This window comes from Monodelphis domestica, chromosome 4, assembly GCF_027887165.1.
Source record: "Monodelphis domestica isolate mMonDom1 chromosome 4, mMonDom1.pri, whole genome shotgun sequence".
NCBI classification, from domain to species: domain Eukaryota; kingdom Metazoa; phylum Chordata; class Mammalia; order Didelphimorphia; family Didelphidae; genus Monodelphis; species Monodelphis domestica.
The window spans coordinates 196,710,696-196,733,595 of NC_077230.1; the positions used below are offsets into that span (position 1 = coordinate 196,710,696).

Genomic DNA, 22,900 nt, shown 5'->3' on the forward strand with positions numbered 1-22,900 from the left:
TAAGTCACCAGGAGTAGACTGAGGCTGTGGGTTATACAGGTCTCCCAGGTGCTCTCTGTCATTTCCTAGACACATACCCAGGGATGACTGTGGACCTCTCTATTGCTAATCTCAAGTCAACAAACAAGCACTCTATTATTCCTTGGCCAGGAGTTACCAATCAATCTTACTGATCTCATCTCCCACTGACTATTACTAGATACCTCTCTCTTTTAGGTACCTTCACTATCATTCTTTAGAACACAAGAAGCTCCTCCCAAGATGGCAATCTCATTCTCTACAGGAAGATCTTTGTATCTATTAAGTAGCACCCAGTCTTCCATAACTCCTCTACTATATATTGCATCATAATCTTTTTAACCTCCCAACATACATAAGAATTTCCCTTTACCACTCAAATATTGTTTTCTTTTTTTTCTTTTTAACCATTTTCTCATTAAAGCAACTTCCTCTAATTTGGAAAATAGCATTCTGTGCTCCCACGTAATCAAAAGGGAATAAAAAGGTTTTCTTTCAACTCTTACTTTTTCCTAATGCCAAACCTCCTAGAAGGTTGAGCATACAAAGCTATTTGACAGTAGCAGAACCACAAGCATAACCTGCTTTCTCCAGATAACATTATAAAATTCTCCTTATGCTTGCTGGTAAGAGAAGATCTAGTCCTCTGTCACTCCTGCTGTAAGCTCTCATTCTATTTTTTTTTTTGGGGGGGGAGAACTTAGGTGTCTAGTTAATTCAACTACATTTAATTCACAATTACCAAATTCCTGACAACCTCTAATGTAAACAGAGGCAACCCTCATTTGCTTTATGTGAGATGGTTTCAAGCAGAAATCTAATTACTATTAAAACTCAATCTTAGTGGGGGCAGTCGGGTATCTCAGTGACCTGAGAGCCAGGCCTAGAGACTGGAGCTCCTGGGTTCAAATCTGGCCTCAGACACTTCCCAGCTGTGTGACCCTGGGCAAGTCACTTAACCCCCATTGTCTAGCCCTTATCACTCTTATGCCTTGGAACCAATGCACAGTATTGGTTCTAAGACAGAAGGCAAAGTTTTAAAAACAAGAAACCTTGATCTTGGTAAATCTTATTGATTTAAATACTACCTATGTGTTTCCTTGATTAGAGTGCCATTATCACTTTAGTTTTTCGAATCCAACTCTCAAGGGGTTTTTACTAGACAACATTTCTCAACCTGCAAGATAATGCCACTACTATCAGTCACCAAGTGTTTGATTCCATTATCTTTATTTCTTATGGTAGGTTTTTGACTAACCCTACTAGGTTCATAATTATGACTTTATATGAGCTATTTTTAAAAGTTACTTTTTTTCAAAATAGTCAAACCTAAACATTGAAGAGTAAGGAGAAACTCTTATAGAAGAAACTTTTAAAGAAATAAATACCTCCATTTAGTGTGATACTTTTTTCTCAAGTGTCCTTAACTTTTCATTTAATTCTTTTCTTAGCAACTTCTCCGGAATTTATCTTAAATTCTAGTCTTGAAGGTTGACTTCTCCTGGGATTAGTAGTGTTATCCATAGGAAAGCAGTGCTCACATTTTAGATGATTATGTTTCTTCTTAATAAAATGGTTTTAAGGAGCAGGATTTTATTAAAACAGGAGAGTTATTTATTAACATTTAAATGCTATTAGCTTTTAGTTATTAAATATTTAAATTTCACTAAGATTTTTGTGATACTCTTTATTTTTTGTGGTAACTCTGAGTCCCTGGTTATCCATTCATGAAATTGTTTTGACTAGAAAACTGAAGAGTTAACTAATGCAGAAAATAAAGATGAGACTCTTTCACAAATGTAATGGCTCAGAAACGAAAAATCAGAATATTCCAAGATATCCTGTTGTTCAGGTTCTATCATTTCTCCTGACAAGATAGCTATAAGTGTCTTGAGATGCCATGTATTAAACAAATTGAGAACCAGAGTGCCAGTAAGGAAGCAGCTCCTCACCTCCTGACAGAAAACTTTTAGATTCAGGATACACTGTGAGAGATATATTTTTGGACATGACAAATGCTGGAATTTATTTTGTTTGTGTATAAAAATGGTGCTTTTTTCTTTTATTACAAATGGAGGAAGGAGCAGGGGAAGAAAGAAAATAGATACTTGTTGATTGAAAAACAGTTTAAAAAGATTCCCTATTTAGTATGCCAGAGATGAAAGGGAGTTAACTTAGTTCTTTCCTTAGGGATGAGCCACTAAACCTTGGCAGAAGTCAAAGCTTAAGCTCTCAGGGACATTCCACTGCTTTAAGTGAGTCTGAGCATCCAAGATTAGACAAATTAAATACCTTGCAGATACAATAGAAGGAAGGGAATAAGCATTTATATAGCATCTACTAGGTGTCAGGCAACTGTGCTAAGTGCTTTAAAAATATTATCTCATCTAATCTTCATTATACCCCTGTGAGTTATGTAGGCGATGTTATTATTATTATTATCTTAATTTTAGAGTTGAGGAAGCTGAAGCAGACAAGTTAAGTGACTTGCCCAGGGTCACATAGCTAGTAAGTGTCTAAAGGTAAGAGTTGAATTCAATTCTTCCTGACTTCAAGCACAGTGTTGTATCCACTGTACCATCTAGTTGTTTAACTGAAATGATTAATGAACTGTTTTTGATCAGTCATTTCAGTTGTGTCAAACTCTTTGTGACCTCATTTGGGCTTTTCTTGGCAAAGGAGTGGTTTGTAATTTCCTTCTCCAGTTCATTTTACAAATAAGGAAATTGAGGTAAACAGGGTTAGGTGACTCATCCAGGGTTATATAGCTCATAAGTGTGTAATCTTTAAAAACAAACATGAGTTCATTAAGAAAAGTTTTGATAAGGCTACTTGAGCTACATAAGGAGAAGACAATATTGAGAGAATCTGGATTTCAGTTAAAACTTGCCCAATCCTCTCTTGCAATTCTTGTGGACAAGAAAGAAAAATGTAGGATGAATGATAGGAAAGTTAGAGGAATTGATAACTTGTTGAAATAACACATAAAAAATGATAGTGCTTAAATGGACTGTTGTCAACCTGTGGGAAGAGCATCAGTACTAAATTCCATCTATGGACAATCCTCAATGACTTAGATTGAGGCAAGAATGTTTTGGAAATCTATGAATGATACAGGTTGATGGCTAGCGTTTAACAGAGGTGATGGACACAGTGATAGAAGCTACAGCTCTGATGAACTCTGCCACTTCTCAGACCTCACTTGGAATATCATATTCAATTTTAGGTGCCATTTTTAAAAAAGAATGTTAAAAAACTAAACCATTGCTGGAATGGTTAGTCAGGGAAAAACAGATTTAGAAAGGGATATACTAACAGCATTCAAATTTTGAATGAATGTAATTTGGATGTAGTAAGACTCATTCTATGTTTTTCCAAAGGATTAAATTAAGACTAATGGGTGAGAGTTAGGAGACAGCTTTCAATTTAATATAAACTAGAACATTATTTTTTTAGAAGTAGAGATGCCCAATAATGGAAATGTTTGCCCTGTGAAGTGGTTTGTTCTTCATCTCCTCATTCTTCAACAAATATATTTTCAGTATTTAATATTAAAGTCTTGGAGAGATAAAAACAAAAGTTTAAATAGGTCAGGATCCATAGTGGCTTCTAGAGAATGTGAGTTAAATATAGGCAACTATGACATACTGTATCATTTATGTGTTATTGTTCTTCAGTCATTCAGACACATTAGATTCTTCGTGACCCCATGGACCATACATCCTGTACCAGATCCTTCTATCCTCCACTACCTTCTCAAGTCTATTCAAATTCATGTTCACTGGTTTCATAATCCTATCTCTCCATCTCGTCCTCTGCCAATACCTTAGCCTTTTGCCTTCATTTTTTCCCCAACTCAGAGTCTTTTCAAATAAGTCATCTCATTACATGGTCAAAGTATTTAAACTTCAGCTTCAGTATTTGACCTTCCAATGAATAGTCTAAATTAATTTATCTAAGAATTGTCTTTTTCAATCTCTTTGCTATCCAAAGGACTCTCAGAAGTCTTCTCCAGCACCACATTTCACCGTGTCAATTCGTTGGCACTCAGCTTTCCTTTTAATCCGACTCTCACGGCCATATATTTCTGCTGAAAAAAACAAAGCTTTGACTATGCACAAGGTAACATCTCTGTTTTTGTGTATGCTGTCCAGATTGGCCAAAGCTTTCCTTCCAAGGTGCAGTGCAGGCATCTTTTAATTTTCTGACTGTCTGCAGTGATCTTTGAGACCAAGAATATAAAATCTGAAACCACCTCCATTTCTTCTCCTTTTATTTTCCAGAAAGTGAAGAAAGCCAGCTCTTACACTCTCCTCTTTCACCCTTGTCTATAGACTTCTTAATTTTTCTTCACTTTCTACTAGCAGAGTGTTATTGTCTGTATTTCTGAGATATTTCTCCTGGAAACCTCCATTCCAGCTTTTGAGTCACCCAGTCTGGCATTTTACGTGCTGTACTCTGCATATAAGTTAAATAAATATGGTAGCAATATGCAGACTTGTTGTAATAATACATGTTAAGAGAATTGTAAAATTAATGCCTGTTCCTGAGTGGGGGAACATAAAAGTTTTATAGAGATGTTGCCATTTGTGCTTAGTTTTAAAGAAGAGGATGTAATTGTGCAAAAGATAAGAGGATTAAAGGGTTTACCAGGAGCCCATATAAGCAAAGCACAGCACCTTTCACGGAAGTTAAAGAGGAGATTTTTTAATAGATAAAGAAGCTGGAATATGTTGAATTTCTTAAAACTTTAAAATCCTTGGATTTATTTGGGAACCTGTATATATAGCATCTCATGCTGATAGAGTAACAGGGAGCAAGAATGATAGAAACCTAGTTGGCCTGATCTCAATGACCTTAAGATTGAGAGTTCTTCTGTCTCCAGCACTGAGAAAGTGCTAATTAGCAAAAAAGTAGTTAGCATCAGGAATAAAGCAACAGCTATCAGCTCTTTTTAGGAAAAATGTTCATGTAGAATTTCAAATTAGTATAAAATTCCCAGGAATGAAAGACAAAGGTCTTTCCCTCCTAAGGTGTGTTTATGCATAGTTGTGTAAAAAGAATCTATCAAACTGCAAGAAAAATTTAAAAAGAAAGTTGATAAAAATCATGTTTATGCTAAATCTCAAAGTAGAAAAGTTTTATGCACAAATTTAAAAAGCTCTGGAAAAAAACAAAACCCATAGACAGATTAAAAAGAAAAAGTGTGTGGAGGGGTTCTTTGCATTAAATATCTTGACGAATATATGCCTGTTACACAAAATGTAGAAAGAATTGGCATGTCGTACTATACAATCATAAGATTAGCGTTAAAAGTAATCAGAAAGGTCAGTTCCTAACCCCTTTTATTACAGATAAAGAAAGGACCTAGAAAGGGAAGTCACTGGCTCAAAATTATACAGAAAATTTTGGCAAAAGCCAAGATTTAAACCTAGGTTCTCTTAAAATCCAAAATTATATTTAAAACTAAGAGTTCTTTCATGATAAGCAAGCAATAAATAGGAAGAAGTCACTTTCAAAAGAACTGCAAAATATTATTAACCATATGAAAACAAGACAATAAAAAGAGAACTGCATATTCAAATTCTCAAGTTTCACCTCATAATGAGAAAATTGGCCCCTACTGTCCCAGTGTGAAACCAATCAATGTTGGTCGGCTTGGGACAAGAACATCGTTGGGAGAAGTGCGAATTGGTCCAACCATTGTGACAAGCTGCCCCATAATATTTGACTCAATATTTTCACTATGAGACATATTAAGCAAAAAGGTTATAAACAGTATTGTTTTCGTGTAGCAAAGATCTGGAGGGGGAATGGTTACCCATTAATTATGAAATGTCTGAACAAATTTTGGTATATGGATATCAGAATATTAAGAAGAAATGATGAAATTAAATAATTCAGAGGAAAACAGAGAGATTTGAATTAACCGCTAGTAGTCCAATAATTAAAACATGTCCATGTAAAGATCAGTAAAAGATAGTCAACTTCTGAGAAAGGAGAAAAAAAAAAGCAACAATCAGTAATGATCCCAGAGAAGCAATAATAAAATATATCTGCCTTTTTCTGAGCAAAGGGGTAGAGTATCAAGAAGGCAGAATTGGCATAAGGCACTAATGGTTACTGGTGAATTCATTGACTTTGCTTGGTGTGTTTTTTCTTTGATGCAAGGAAATAAGTTCCAGATACAATTATGATGTTAACACAAAAGACATCATTATCATTATCATTATCACTATTTTCATCACCACCAGAGTGCTTTATAGTGCTTTAATGAGTGCAAAGTGCTTTACAAGCATAATCTTATCTTACTGTCATAACAACCCTGAGACATGGAGTCAGTTATTGTCATCCTTATTTTAGAAATGAGGAAAATGAGACAGAGATAAGGTAAGTGACTTCCCCAAGTTTATATGGTAATAAGTGTCTGATGCAAGGTTTGAGCTCTGGTGTTCTTGACTGCATATCCAGCACTCTGTCCACTATGTCATCTACCTGCCTTAATAAAACTTAAAAATATATATGTATATAGATATCCATTATGATTTTGACTTATCGCATGTAATAACTAAATTAAACTCTTCTCTTTAATTTCCATAGAGTTTATTAATATTTACTTGAACAGGAGAAAGCAGACAGAGAGAAATGAAACATATTCTAATTAGCCATGTAGATGCTTTCCACATGGCTCCCTTGGCCTCCTTCTTTTCTCCTCCCGGAGAGAATAGAGAGACCCCACTTCCTGGATCCCCCTACTTTTATTTTCCCTCTTTACACCCTCCTCAATTTCCCCATCATTTCCTGGTCAAGTCCCTAGGTCACTGAGCAGTGACCCAAGCCCACTGACATGGTGTAGCTCTGGCAGTACCAGGACACAGGTAGAACCCTGGCAAGTGAGCCTGGGACAGAGTTCCCTTCACACATCACATACTTACAACTGAGTCTATGACTTTTAAACCTAATCCTGTGGAGTTAGTCTTTCAGATTAGACATAGTCTATCAAACGGGATCAAGTCTAAAGCAGAAAGGAAATGAGGTTTCCTTTAGGTTCAATTTGACATTTGGGCTTGGTATAATCTCTAACAAAGGGAAGATAAAATTGATTACATTAAAGCAGCTCATTTGGATCTCAACTCAATGACACTAGGATGCTAAAATTATTAAATTATTTTATATTAGTACTAAAATGAGTTATGGGAAAATGTAGCGGTGAGGTGTATATTAGAAATCTTTTTTAAAATATAGATTTCTTCCATATTAAACTATTCTTTTAAATATCTACAAGCACCAGTTCCCAGTTAGACCCAAGGTCCTGCCAAATTGTTTTGTTAGGAGAAAAAAAAAGGAAATAACTTCTCAAAACAGTGAGTTTGGTCAATTCCAACAAAGCCTCTGTTCTGGGTTTTTGAAATGTTAATTTAAAAATAGAAGTCAACTCTCCTGGGATGAAAATGTATTCTGAGAGTCTAATGCTGAGAAGAATATTTGGGGCTGCCAAAAGTAGAGAGGATCTTACAAAGACAAAATGCCAAAAGTTGTTAATACAAGCACTAATGATCTCTAGCCACAGAGTTATGAGTATAGCTTTGTATTAATGGGAAGTGATGATAGGAATGGATCTCTAGTAAGATTCCTGCTAAATGACTTGCCTGTTGGAGAGCTGGGAGGTCTTTGAATCGCATTTAAGTCATATTTAAACCACTCACAGAGAAAGTATTCCTTTTATGCTGTACTAATTTTCCATTCCCTCCTTCCTTCTTAAAAGACATGCTGCAGCCAACTGCTCTAGAAAAACTGATCTATCCATTGTTCCCTAAACCTGTCTGGTACATTTTCACGTTTATGCCTCTGCTTACATCATTCCCTCTACCTAGAATTCCCTACTACTTCCCTCTCCCTTCCCCCATTCTTATTATCTGCCCATATAAAACATATTCATTCTTTAAAGCCCAGATCAAGTATCTGTTCCTCAAGGAAGTCTTCCCTGACCATTCCAACCCACAGTTGTTAAAACACAGCACCATTTTCCACTGTATCCCCCACGTCCTTCTAGCTAGATGCTTCCACTTATGACCTCCTAAAAACCCCAGAACATCCAAGTTCAAGAACTGAGTCCTGCTTCACAGGGAACCTACAAGATTTGACTGAGCAGTATCAAGCTTTTTTTATTAGTACTTCAGATTTGTTAGACAAAATCTGTGGCCGAGTTCCTCATTTCCTCATGTTTGCTTGACTTGAACCCTAACGTGCTTATCCCCTGGGCCCATTTTTTCCATGTTTTATTCCTATAATATCCCATCCATGCCTGTAGACCTGATTCTGGAGTTATTGCCTGACTTTGGAAGTCTGGCGTACTTCTTACCTCTTGACACTAATTCACCATAAGTTGTTCAACATTTTCTGCTTCCCTTGCTCTGGCTTTCCTGAGCCTGAACATAATCAAAATAAAGTACTTAGCATCCTGTTGACAAGAATGATTATAGTGATACCCTCTCTCAGATGAGCTGATTTCATTGGAATTAAAAAGACTTTCATTCACTAGAATGTTTCTGTCCCTCAGATAATATTGATTCCCATTTATATAGTACCTTAAGGTTAACATAGCACTTTTCTCATGACAACCCTATGAGTAGTTATTGAAAATATTATCCCCACTTTACAGATGAGAAACTGAGGCACAGGAAAATGAAGCAACTACTCTCATGGTCATACAACTAATGTATGTCAAACCCAGGATTTAAAACCAAGTTTCTTGACTCCAAATCCTATGCTAAACTTGACTTCTTCCCCATAATGATTCATAAATTTGTGAGGCTATAAAACTTCATGATTAATCTCCTAATGGCTCATATTCAGGTAGTGAGCTTCTTTGAACTTAGCTAGACTGGATCTCAGATGAAAAACACACAATCCATCCTGGACTGTGCTTCAATGGCTTATTTGAAAATTGCTGGATTTTGCAATCCATTGCTCTATCCTTTAAAATAATTCTATGCCAAGACACATAGGATCAGTGACATAGAGGTGACATGGATTAGAGAGACAATTAAATCCCAACTTCTTACTTTACAGGTGAAGAAACTGAGGCACCAATTGATTATATAACTTTTCCAGGATCAACAGAAAATATGTATTTGAGAGTGAGATTTTTATCAAGTGAACCACCAGAGTTAGATTTTTAATAGATAATTATTGTTATTAATGTCAACATTGAGTTTTGTAGATTTTGTTTTGTCTTGTCAACCAAATTGCCAGTTTATTTAGGACCATGACTGTGTTCCATGTTCCTTTGTATTCCCCATAGTGCCTAGTATGGTGTTGCTATAAATATTTGTTGAATTAATGACACAATCCACTTCTTTTCTTGTGGCTGCTGCTAATTTTAAAATTCTTACCAGGAATGGAAGTCACCAAGCATTTTTAAAAGCCAGGAGGGAGGGGAGGGAACTGGAAAAGGATAAAGTATAAATGAAACCTTGTATAGTAACTATAACTTGTATGCAAAACTATTTTTAAAATGGAATTAACAGGTAAACATTGTGGATTTGATCTTTAAATAAGTCAGTTAACCTTACACTATTACATGACCACAGGCAATGCTTCTAACATCAGTCTTTCATTCATTCATTTATTCATTCATTGACTCATTCATACAACAAATATTTATTGAGAGCTTGCTATGTGCAAGAAACCATAGGAGATATTGGGGAGGGTAGCAAAATGGAAAAAAAAGATACAGCTTCTGTCCTCAGGGAGATTCCAATTTAGTCACTGTGGGATTGGCACACCAAAAGAAACCCCCAAAACTCCAATACATGGCAGAATGTCAATAGGTGCTATAAGAATATTTAAAAGTGCCACACGATTATAGAGACAAGGAAGGCTCTATGGAAAAGGTGACCTTTGAATATTAAAGTGTGGATAGGATTGACATGAAAGATGACATGAAAGTAGGCCCTCCAGATGGAAGGAATGTCAATAGAGATAGTTTAGAAGAAGGAAAGATGAGTATTGGAACAAATTGCCAAATTTCTCTGCAGTATATGGTAAATATCCTCTGGAGGAGGGAAAAGAAAGAATTATTTAAGGAGAAGCCAATTTTATACAAGTATAGCAAATTAATTTGAAGGCAAAAGGAAGCAGTTCATAGAGATGGCAAAGAAAGAGTTGATGTTAGGAAGTCTCTGAGAAGATAAGGAGACAAAGTCAAGAACACAGATGGGAAGATGTTATGCTTGGAAAGTACCTTTTCTTGTGAGACTAAAGGGAAGGAAGAAGAGATATATCAAGGTACCCCCTGAAAAAAATGGGATAAAAAGGATCAGAAGATTGAGAGGTAAGTTGGATATTACACAGTAGGGGCAAGGTGAGGGAAATACTGAATAGACAATATCAAGGGAGTGGGAAAGGTCAATTAGCCATAATTTTCTGGTTGGAATGTTGGTATGCAACCTCCACTAGGTATGAATTGGATCCTCAAAATTTCCAATGGGCAAGGCAGCAGACTAATAGGCAAGCAGGCCACCATTATTCTTGATGAATTTATTCTCTCATTACTTAGCTTTGGTATTGATTGGGTGCCTAGTTTTATCCATAGAGTCAGACAGGCTAGTAGCAAAATGGGTATCTCTGATGTCAAGGAAGAAAGTAGGCATAAGAATAAATAAATCCATGTTTGAAGGGGAAAAAAACACCTCAAAGCAAGATAGTCATCACCAGTATCATTCCTCTATAGTTAATCATTCACATTAGACCTTAAAATGGTAAAGAATTTCCTTTTTCATCAATCTCTTCTTGTGCACAGCAACTCAGTAAACATATTTGAACCTTAAAAGTGGACCACCCACTGGGAAAAATTGTATATAACTTTTTAAAATATAGTTATTTAAAATCTTTATTCCATAAAAAAGTCTGTCTCCTTTGCTTTTCTCTTTTAGCAAGAAAAGTAGGCAGTTTAAGTGGATGAATTGTTGCTTTATGCTTGCATGCTCATTAATAATATGTGCTTGTGCTTATGCTCCTATTAAATAAAAGTGGAAGGAATTTTGTAACATTCCTATAATTTGTTCATACCCACAATGAAACTCTACTGTCAGAGACTTCTTTTTTAAAAATATATTTTATTTTTCTTTAGTTACATGTAAAAACAATTTTTAACATTTATTTTATTTAAAATTTTTAGTTCCACAGTTTTTCATCCTTCCCAACCGCTTTGCTTCTATTTCTTCCTACCTCTCACCCCACCATTCCAAGACAATAAGCAATCAATCAAATAGATTCTACTTGTGCAACCATGTAAAACATTTTACCATATTAGCCCTTTTGTAGAAGAGATCTCAAATGAAAAAAAAAAGAAGAGAGAAAGTAAAACATAGTATGTTTCAGTCTACGTAGAAGCTCCATCAGTTCCTTCTTAGAGGATAGATGGCATTTTTTGTCATGAACTTCTGAGATTGCCTTGGATCACCACACTGCTGAGAATAGGTCATTGATAGTTATTTGTCAAAAAAAAGATTGCTGTCACTGTAAATATTTTTTTCTGATTTTGCTCACTTTGCATCAGTTCATATAAGTCTTTCCAGAATTTTCCAAAATGATCTTACTCATCTTTTCTTATAGCACAATAGTTTTCTATCATAATCAATACTACAACTTCTTCAACCATTCTCCAGTTTTCCATTTTTTGCCACCACAAAAAAAGAGCTTCAGTAAATATTTTTGTACAACTAGATCTCTCCCCCTTTTTCTTTTATCATTTTGGGATATAGACCTACTAGTGATATTGCTGAATCAAAGGTTATAGAGTTTCTTTGGGCATAGTTCCAAATTGGCTAGATACAGATTCAGAATAATTGGATCAAAGGACAACTCCTCTACTCCTCTACAACTCCTCAGTTTTCTCACATCCCCTCCAACATTTACCATTTTCCTTTTCTGTCATATTGGCCAATCTGATAGGCATGAGGTAAAACATCAAAGTTGTTTTAATTTGTATTTCTCTAATTAGGAGTGATTTAAAGCATTTTTCATATAACTATAGATGGCTTTGATTTCTTCATCTGAAAACTGCCTCTTCATATCCTTTGATGTGAATCCATGTATATCCATTTATCAATTGTAAAATGATACATATTTTTAAACATTTGACTTAGTTCTCTATATATTTAAGAAATGATAACTATATCAGAAATTCTTAATGTAAATCCCCCCACCCCCAGATTTCTGCTTTCATTCTAATCTTGGTTGCCTTGTTTTTGTTTATATAAAATCTTTAAAATTAAACATAATCAAATTTATACATTTTACATTCTACAATACTCTCTCTTTTGGTCCTAAATTCTCTCCCTATGTATGGATATGAAAGGAAAATGACTCTATTCTCTCCTATTTTGATTAAGGAATCACCTTTTATGTTTAAATCATTTGCCTATGCTGCCCTTATTTTGGTACACAGCATTACATATTAGTCTATCTCCATTCTCTGACATACTGTCTTTCAGTTTTCCCAAGTTTTTGTCAAATAGTGAGTTCTTATCCCAAAAGCTTGGATCTTTTCAAACACTAAATTACTATGGTCGTTTATTATTAGGTATTATGTACCTAATCTATTCCATTGATTCATCACTCTATCTCTTAACCAGTACCAAATTATTTTAATGAGCACTGCTTTGAAAAACAATTTTTACATCTGGCAACGATAGGTCACCTTCTTTCACATTTTATTTTCTTTGACCTTTTGTTCTTCCAGATCCATTTTCTTATTATTTCTAGCTCTATACAATATTTGGGGCAGTTTGATTTATGTGACACTGATTAACTAGTAACAGGTAAAATTGTCACTTTTTATTATATTTTCCTGATCTACCCATGAACAATTAATATTTTTCCACTTGTTTAGATCTGTACTGTCAGAGATTTCTGAAGAATTTTCCTCTGAGAATAAGGCAAAGACTTGGAAAAAGTCATTTCTTCCTCCTCCCTAGACTTCCCCTTAAAGTTTAGAACAGAGAGTTGCCCTGTCCATCTATGCCTGACTGAAATGAAAGTTCTAGCTTAGCTCAGAGTTAAGGGGATTAGCTGAAGCACCATGAAGGTATCAAGGAGCTCCTTTCATTCCTAGGCATAAAGGGAAGAAGAAAAGAGAAGTAGACACAATTAACTACTCACTCAAAAAAGCTTTCTACTAGATTAATGTTATTTTCACAGGACTCAGATAAAAGCATTTGTATTGGTCTGAAACCACTACAAGATACAACTACATTTTGTATTAAATTCTAAAGATTGAAAAAATGTAAACATTGGGAAAGGGGAAAACAAAAATAAATCATAGTCAAATTATCCAAAAAATATAAGGCTGCAAAAAGATAAAATCTTCAACTCTTTTCTATTCATGGCCTCAATCATTTAACCAACTAATCATTGTTTTGCACCTACTAAGTACTCAAAACCATACTGAGTCCTTCAGAAGAGTATTACGCCTTATAAGGTCTTAAAGGGCTTATAATATAATTGAATAGAAAATACAAAAATCTGTGTTTATGTTTATTATTTACGTTTAACCATGTTTAATTTATTATTAAATGTAAAGATATGTTTAATTAGCCAAACGTTTTTTTTAAGCACCTGCTAAGTACAAGGCTTGAAGCTAGCTATTTGGAGGAGAAAACCAAAGGTGTGTACTCTGTGAGCTCTGTACAGAATATGTACATAGATAAATAAATAAAGTGTGATTTGGAGATGGATAAAAGGATCAGAGGTTTCATGGAGAACGCAGCATCTGAGCTGAGTCTTGAAATACAGGGCTTCTAAGAGGTGGGGATGAGGAAGGAATGCCTTTCCAGCATGGTAGATGAACATGAACAATGAGAAGTCTCAGAAACAAGAGATGGATATTGAGTTCAGGAAGCTACAAGAAATCCATTCGGCTAAGATGCAAAATGTATGAAGAGTAGTAATGTGGGATCACATAATACCATGCTACCTGGGAAATAAGAGCACAGCTAATCTTGTAATAGACTGTCTATGTGACCTTAAACAAGTCTTTTACATCTCTGGATATCCTTCTCCTCATTTCTGAAGCAAGTATACTAACCTAGATGATCTCTAAAAATAAATCCCCCAGATGCAGTATCATAGACTGAAAAGTGCTGGACTTTGATTCAAGAGACTGTGGTTTCACCACTCCCCCTGCCTGATCCAACCTTGGCTTTGCCATCATCACCACCACCACCACCACCATCACCACCCTCAAGGGCGTCCACCCCAAAGGCAGGAATAGCCTCGAGGTGTTACATCTTCTTGGTGGTAGGTCTAATTTTAGTTTGGGCTCTGATGAGCTTAATGAACAACCAGTAAGAAGAAACAAAGTGGTATCTAATATTTTGGAGCTGAAGAAATTGAGTCTTCTTGGGCCACATTAGCAGAGTATCACTCAAATGGAGATGATTCTGAAGAAACTCATATAAAGCTGGTTTTTAGGTCCAAAAGGAGAAGGTGGTGTTCATGAAAACACAGGGGCACACTTATAAGTTGACTTAGGACACAATGAAGAGAAATCTGTGCCTGCCTCACCGGTTCCCAGACCAGTTGCATCAGCACCAGCATTTTCCAGAATAAATCCACCTGATGGCAAGTCTAGCTTAGTCCTTGGTTAAATATCACTTTTTTTCTTCTTTCAATAATTGTGAATTTCACAATTGGAATCTAACTATTCTTCTCTTGAAGATTTTTTTCATTAAAAAGGACTTTGCGTTTAAAAAAAAAAAAAGCACCAGCAGTTCATTCAATCTCTCTAAACCTCATTTCTCCATTTGTAAAATAGGGTAAAAATGACACCTACCTAAGACAATTGCTGTATCAACCAAGGTTCATATAAATAGCAATTGTTACTTTTATTGTTTTGTTAACAAACTAATAACAAGGATAGCAACTAGACCCAAAATTTCATTGCTCTGGGGAACTTCCAGGAAAGTCCTTTTACTATTGTAGGAAGGAACTATCTCTTCAAATTATATTTTTTAAAAGTTCCCTAGAGCACTAAAAACTTACACAAGGTCATATAGCCAAGAGTTGATAGAGGTAGGACTTGAATTAAACTTTCCTCACTCTCAGGCTGCTTCACCATCCACTACATCAAAACAATTATACACAGTATAAAGAGAAATGATGTTTCAGTTCCACATCCTATGGTCTTATGACTTTAAATGCTGAGACAAATTGGGAGGGCTGGTTTGGAAGAAAGGGAAAACTAAGCTATCTAGAATCATCAGGAAGATTTTAATAAAGGAGTTCAACTTGCTGAGGGACTTGAAGAATGGAGAGGATTTGGACAGGTAGGAGACAAATGGGGGAAAGTAGGTGATTTTAGGAAAAGGACAATGTAAACAAAGATATAAGTGTATCTTCATGCTATGGTAAGAATGACTAAATGATGGATGACTAGTTGCTGGGGAATCATGGGAAATAAAGGTACAAGGTAAAATGTTAACTTGAGAAAGTCTCTAAACCCAACAACTCACTTGGATCATTCTATTCAACAAAGTTGTCTGAAAATGTATTCACTTCATGTAGTCTTCTACGACCCCTGTCTACTTATAGTACTAGAAGTGTTCTCAGAAGCTGTTGTTTTTTGGTTGGATTAATGATTTAAAGTCCCACAGATCTGTTATTCCAAGCTATGTTACCTTAGATATCATCTGGCCCAAAACTCTCATTTTACAACTGAACAAAATGGGGCCCAGAGGAGAAGAGGACTGAAAGAACAAGTATTTATTATTTACTGATTATATGCCAGGCACTAGACTCTCTCCACTCATGTCTTCTGGACTGGAGCTTGCGCAAGGTCAACCAGGTCCTCCATTTTCCAAATCCTGTGTTCTTGCCACTGTACCACATTTCCTATGCATCCAATGCACCTAATAATGGAGCAAACTACTGAAAAGTCCAGAGCCATTTTATCTTTCTGTTTTAAAATCCTAAAATGCAATTTATAATGCCACTGTAATGAATCCTGCAGCTGATCTTTTCCCTGATTAAAATGCGGCTGGGTGTAAATAATTGGCTGTGTGAAATATATTATTCAAAACCTGCAGCCTGTCTTCTCTCTCACTTCCCCCCCAAGAATATTAATAACAAAACTCTACATATTCATTATCTTAGTTCTCTAATATGAGATTCTATCAAGTTGCACATTAAATGTTCCAGATCAAGAAAACGTGATTTTGTATTTAGTTTGTCTTTATCTGCATTGAAACTGAGCAATCTTCTTAATCTGAACAAGCCATGGCATTTGCTTAAGCTTTTAGCATATGCCAGGAAGGTGGCACATAGCAGGATTTTTAAGGCTTTCACAAAATCTCTTGCACTGTAACTCCTAAATAGCATCTGTGACTGGACCAGTGCTTTCTTGGTGCATATTCCCTAACCCTGAGGGGAGCTTCCTCCCCAACCCACCTCATGCAACCCGATTGGCCTCAGCTTCCCTGATTCAGTTTCCTGATTTGTGGGCATGAAAGATCTCAGAGTATGTATATAGAAGGAGACTTTCTGACTTCGTGGGTGCCTGAGACCTTGCCAGTCACTGGCATGTTTCCAGATGGAAGAAAGAAAAGGGGGAGTGTGTCCTATAATTCAGGGAAATTAAGAGCCATTGTATCCTTGTTGCATATCCTTGCTATTAGGGTAAAGTAATCTTCCTTTAAAAAGTGCTTCATTTGTTCCAACAAAGGATCTAAACTGAGAGAGTGCTGGCTATAGGCTGAAACCTCCAATAGCATCCCAGGCTGCTGGACAATTTGCAGGATAGGCAAGGACAATCCCTTGATAATTTCTACTTTCAGAATGTTAAGTATTGAAACAAGTACCCATGAAATCATTTCTTTATTGAAAATTCACAGAGCTGATTGAAAGCTAGAACATATTTTGGCCATTAAGTAAACTTTAGATGCCACATCAACTTTGACTTATCTTAATAATCTTATTCTTAGCTGGCTGTATCTGCCCTCATCTACCTCCCAAGAAGGAAATGTTTCATTTTAAGAATACTTAGATCAACATCCATGCCAACTATTTCTTCAAGATGAAGTAAAGATGGAAGAGGGATTTTCTTAAGTGCATTTCATAAAGCAGTCCCCAATTTGTTCTGAAACGTCAACAGCTAAATATGTGCAATTTCTTCTCTCTCCCTCTCCTATCTTGGAACAAATTTCATATGTGAGTGTTTCTAAGAATATCATCTCAAAAATACTATCAAACCTCCTTTTTTGCTGTGGCCAGGGAACTAGTGAGAAATACCATGAAAGCCATTAGCTTTAGATGCCCAGTTCTTTTTCCTCAAACCCAGAGATAGCAATATCCAGCAGACCAAATATCTGACAGAAAGATGGCCTTGGATGAAGGCCATCTGGCTGAATTTTCATGATATAAATGATACTAAAGTGGGGTTTATAAGCAAAGGTTTTGAAGTAATAAGAATACCACAAATGGAGAAAATAAAGATGCGTTATTCCAGTGGGTAAGGGTGGGAGGAAAAATGACAGAAAAGCATATAGGGACACAAAATAAGAGTACTCAGGGGTACATTTTCAACAAAAAGCAAGGTGGAAAAATGTTTTCATTTCAACATGTTTTCATATTTTCATTTTTAAAAGTAGAAATTTATAAAAATGTATCTTGCTTAGGCTAAAAGCCATGAATTTTGTCAGGAAAAAAGATCTCTCAGTTATAATTGACTCATTCAACTCATGAAAATTAAATTTTAACCATGTGATCTTTGAAGACTTCATAATGAATGAATAGCTGACTGAATGAGTGCATGCACACTCTTATTTGTAGAGAAATGAGACTATTAAGAGACCATCAATTAGAGCCAATCTCTTAGTTCTCTTTCCAAAAGGGGTCATGGATTTCCACAGTCCCATTATTTTCTCTTGATCTTTCTGAGTAATGGCATGACTCTCCAAGGCAACTGGCCAAGGGTAAGGTTATTAAGCTAACTGTCCCAAAATGTTAGAATAGTAAGTACCATATATAAACCAACCAGAAGAAGCCCAGGTCTCTGAACCTAAGAGCCTTGGAAATAGCAGTGACCTCTCAGATAGTAGATCAGCTTCCAGTCCATTCCCTTGAAGCCAAAATTAAGGGAAGAAATCATAATAGAGAAATCGCATCACCACCAGCAACAACTATTGATGATCTGCTAATAACAGACTTAGGTAAAGATATGAACCCTGAGAGTGGCGACACCCCCACTTCAAACCACTGCTCCTGATTCCAGATCAGCCCTACAGCCATCACCATTACTTCTGTGGAGAAAGGGCCAATCATCCCCATCAAATGTCACTGACTTCCAATCACAAGGCAGATAAGTCAACCTAACTGAAACAAGGCACACTGATGGAGAGGCAAGTCATACCCATATCACCACATCTCCTCAGACAGATGGAGACAGCCTATGACCCTGAATCCAAGGGAGGGGGAGAGGGAAGGAAAAAATTCAAAAGTTGGAACAAAAATGAATTATTATTTTTAATGTTCTTGAAGTCAAGTGCTTTCATGTACATCACACACTATCATCCTGGGAAGCAATTCCCAGAGAGATGTAGCCTGGCAACTGCTCCTGCTGGTGCTAAAATGACATCTACTGAAGACACAGAAAAGAAAGTTCTTGTCACGAGTTTTCAGAATTGTAAAACTGCTCAATCTCAGAAACATTTCATTTCTGTCGGGGAAAAGAATACTAAAGAGGCATTACCTTCAGCTTTGATATTGTACCTTAAGGACCATGGGAGATTTCTATCTGATTTACAGATGAACCTTCCATATGTGTTGTTTTCGCCATTAAAATATCAGCTTTTTTGAGTGCAGTGACTGTGTTTTTTTCCTACTTCTATTCCTAACACTAAACATAATGATTTGCACAGAGTAAAGATCTGATAAGTGCTTTATTCATCCACTCTTTCATTCAAATGAGTCAAATAACCACAAGGAGTTCAACAATGTCTTCTAAATGTTTTTTCTGTGAATATAGAATACCACAGATCCTAATTTTCATAATTATTTCCCTTCAAGGAAATGGGCATATACTATGATGACATGGTTTTAAAAATTCTCAATACCTACATATGCACACATCACTGTATATGTAAATATATACATATATATATAGTACTAACATAGAACCAGCTTAAACTGGCTACCACGAGTTGATTGTTAAATTTTCATTACAAACATTTACACTTCAGAAATTGGTTAAAGTTATAAATCAGGACTTAATTTGTTTTATTGATTTCTAGATTTTGAAAAGTGATGGATAGTGCAAAAATGTTAATGTAGATTAAATTTTAAAGTGGATCATGAATTCTTTTTTCTAGAGAATTGTCTCTTAGACATTTACATGCATATCTCTGTGTATATGTGCATGTATACAAACATTATAATTTACATTTTCTCAAAAATGAAAGAAAATGGAAAATCATAAAATGTTTACCATAAGAAAATGAGGGAAAGAGAATTAGCAGACTAGAAGTAAAAAGAGAAATTATTAAATTATATGTGTCTTTATATTATATACATGTATGCATGATTGTGTGTATATATGTGGGTATATTTAATATATAGGCACATGGCATCATTACTTTGTTTTTTAAATCTCTACTAATCATATAATGCTACATATACAAATTTATTCACATATACATGAAGGGAAAAGTATACATGGCATAATTATAAAAAGTTTTACACAAAGTACACAAAGTATAATTATACAAATTTTAAAATCCCTTCTCATTCTGTCTCTTTCTCCATATGTATGCATCTATATATTTACATTTATATATATATATGCATACATTTATTTTTTGGACCCCCTCCAGGTCTTCTTCTCAACTCTCAATCACATGGCATGGATGGATGAAGTCCTTAGATAATAGCTGACTATGTCTCTCCTCAGGATTCTAAGAATAAACCTGCAAGGCTGGGGTTTTCTACCAATGCCACTGATTTTTCCCTATCAGTGTACTACCCACTTATAATCCGTCAGTTATTAGCATACTGCTTCAATATCTTATTAGATAAATTAAAACTATTTTCCTATTTTCAAATTATGTTATTTAAATATTATATCATCATGGACATATTTTTTATAGAAAAGAACCTATACAAAGAGTAATTTCCAAGTGTTGCTATATTAAAGTTTTATCTTATAGGAATACAGACTGATACTGTGAAAACTTAATCAATGGACTTGATTTTGGGTCTTGACTCCTATTTATTAATTCCTTGACCTTGTCACTTTCTGAGCCTTGGCTATAAAATCAGAACAGTACCACTTTGACTATACACCTCTAGAATAGTGAGAAAAGTAATTTATAAACCTTAAAATGATATATAAATGTGAGCCATTATTAACATCATTAGAGGCACAGTAATATAGTGCCAGTCTTGGAGTTAGGATGAACTGTGTTTAAGTCCTGTCCTTGATCATAGAAAAATCACTTAATCTTTCAAAAACGTATTCAACTCTCCAAGAGTAAAAGTTCCAGATAAGTTGTTGATCTTCATCAAAGAAGGGATCACAAGGACTGAAGAACCAAGAGAAAAAATGATGTTTCCACAGTGAACTTTTGTAACAAAAATTTGGCTCGTCTGTTAAAACCGAACTGGACTTTGTAACTTTGAAGTAACCCACTGTAGTGTTTCCATTGTCTATCCCTGGTGTCAATCAAATAATCAATGTGTATTGGTTTTCCCAATAAACCCTGAAACCGGAAGCTTCACTTGAGCTAGTGAGAAATTTCCAAAAGCTGTCTCTGGCTCTACATTTCTCTCTCTCTCTCTCTCTCTCTCTCTCTCTCTCTCTCTCTCTCTCTCTCTCTCTCTCTCTCTCTCTCTCTCTCTCTCTCTCTCTTCTTTTCCTGGCATTTATGCTATTTGTTCACCATCTAAGAACCTGTCCTGGACTTTGTTACAGATTGGAACAATCAACTATAGGAACTGAGTGAACCACACTGGCTCCATTTTGTGACTCAGTTCTGGAGCTAGCTCAGTTCCCTCTCTATTCAGTTATGGGTCTAGTCCAATTTCTGTCTTATTTATTTTTTTAATTATTGGAATTGTAAGAAAACTATTTTTTTTTCATTATTTGAACCTAGCGCTGTATGGCTGGGAAGCTGGATCTCCTCTACCTTTTGCTTAGTGATCCATAATTAAGGACCTAGGTTATGCTGACCAGAAATCTAGTCAGATCTAAATATTGATTCAAGGAGTTTTCTCAAAATAATTAATATATATTACATATTAGATAGATAGATAGATAGATAGATAGATAGATAGATAGATAGATAGATAGATAGATAGATAGATATCAATTTACCCATAGGTCTTATCTGAAAGTTGGATCCATACTGGCCATTCAGATATTGTTTCCTTGTTCTTCTGATTAAATACAGCTACTTGGGGTTACGGGGAGTGAAAAGCCTCTTAGAAATGTAAAGAATTGCTCCTGTTTACTCTCCCTATCCTAACTTGAAAAATCTCTAAATGATCTTCCAATTAAAAATCAAATGACCTAATTTTGTATCCTGTTAATTGTTCTTTTTTAATTAATTGGTTTTACTTGATTCATTATTTTTAATACATAAAAAATCTGTCTCACTCTGTATTGGGTTTTTTTGGAATGATTGGGGAGTCTATTGGTTCAATGACTATGCCTGTTTGGCTAATAAATTGTGTAGTTGGAATTGTTTCCTCAGTCACTAATTATCCACCACCCAACAAAATGAGTCTCCCCACTTCTCTACACTGGTGAAGTTCTCCACATTGAAGGTGTTCTCTACAGATACCACATCTCCAAAAATAATGATCCTCATAATAGGAATACAATTTATAGCATCAATGTAATTTTTTAACTACCTATAAATGGAAGTCTGATGATTTTCAAATAGTATATTCATGCATAGTGTGGAAAGGAAACAAGACTGATAATTGGTGGAGGAAGGGGCAACTGGGAGTGGCAGTTGGGTCTTGTGACTAGCACTTCCTTCCTGCTGGGTTGGGTCTTCCTTGCTAGTGGGGGAGGAGAGAGGAGCTTGTTCAGCCCAGTCTGATGTGGTGTGCCTCTTCTTGGTTCAGCCCGAAGATTCAGGCCCAATTACTTCTGAAAGTCAGAACTGTTCTTGTTTGCTTGCTGTCTACTGCTAAGATTCTGAATTAGACAAAGTAGGACTGATATAGAGTAGACAGGAGTGGGAGAAACCCTCTGCCAGCCTCTGGGGCCTGGCCTCAACTCTGAAGCTGAGGAAAAAAACTCCAATCCCAACTGGTTATTAAACTTTATATTATTTTAATTTGCAGTCAGATAAGTGGACTATCTTTTCTGGTCATAGAGGGAGCTGAACTTCAGTTCAGTCATTCCAGGACAAACAGTCCTTGTTGGACCCCTGCTGCTTCCTCTCAGCAGGGGGCATCTCTCTCCTTTGCTTCACCAAGCAATATTCCCTCTCTCCCCTCAACTCCTCCATACCCCTCTACAAACCTCCCATTATCCCCCATTTTCCAATCCTCCATTTCTTTTACTAATAAATATTACAATAGAGGAAAAATCAAATAACTTTAATGATTTATGTTTGTAGTTAGATGATAATATCTATAATCTGAGTCTAAATCAGGTAGAAGAGCACCAGATTTAAAATCAGAGTATCTCAATTCAATCTCTTTTCTTCCACTTAATCCAGGTCACCTTTTACACATTCACTTAATTTCTCTGTTAAATTCCTCAGTTTCCTCACCTGATAATGGATAAATTGTACCAGATGCTATCCAATAACCCTTCCACCTATAAATCTCATGACTCCATGTTTAGTATCTATAATTTCATCAGTGTAGA

General features: G+C 35.7%; 1 protein-coding gene and 1 pseudogene across 4 annotated transcripts in view; one reads left to right on the top strand and one right to left on the bottom strand.

Moving 5' to 3' along the window:
- Positions 1 to 22,900, bottom strand: part of PDE1A (phosphodiesterase 1A) — a 455,171-nt gene that overhangs the window by 279,603 nt on the left and 152,668 nt on the right. The gene's annotated exons all lie outside the window — the stretch shown is intronic.
- On the top strand, positions 14,214 to 14,672 carry LOC130458862 (jupiter microtubule associated homolog 1-like; annotated as a pseudogene).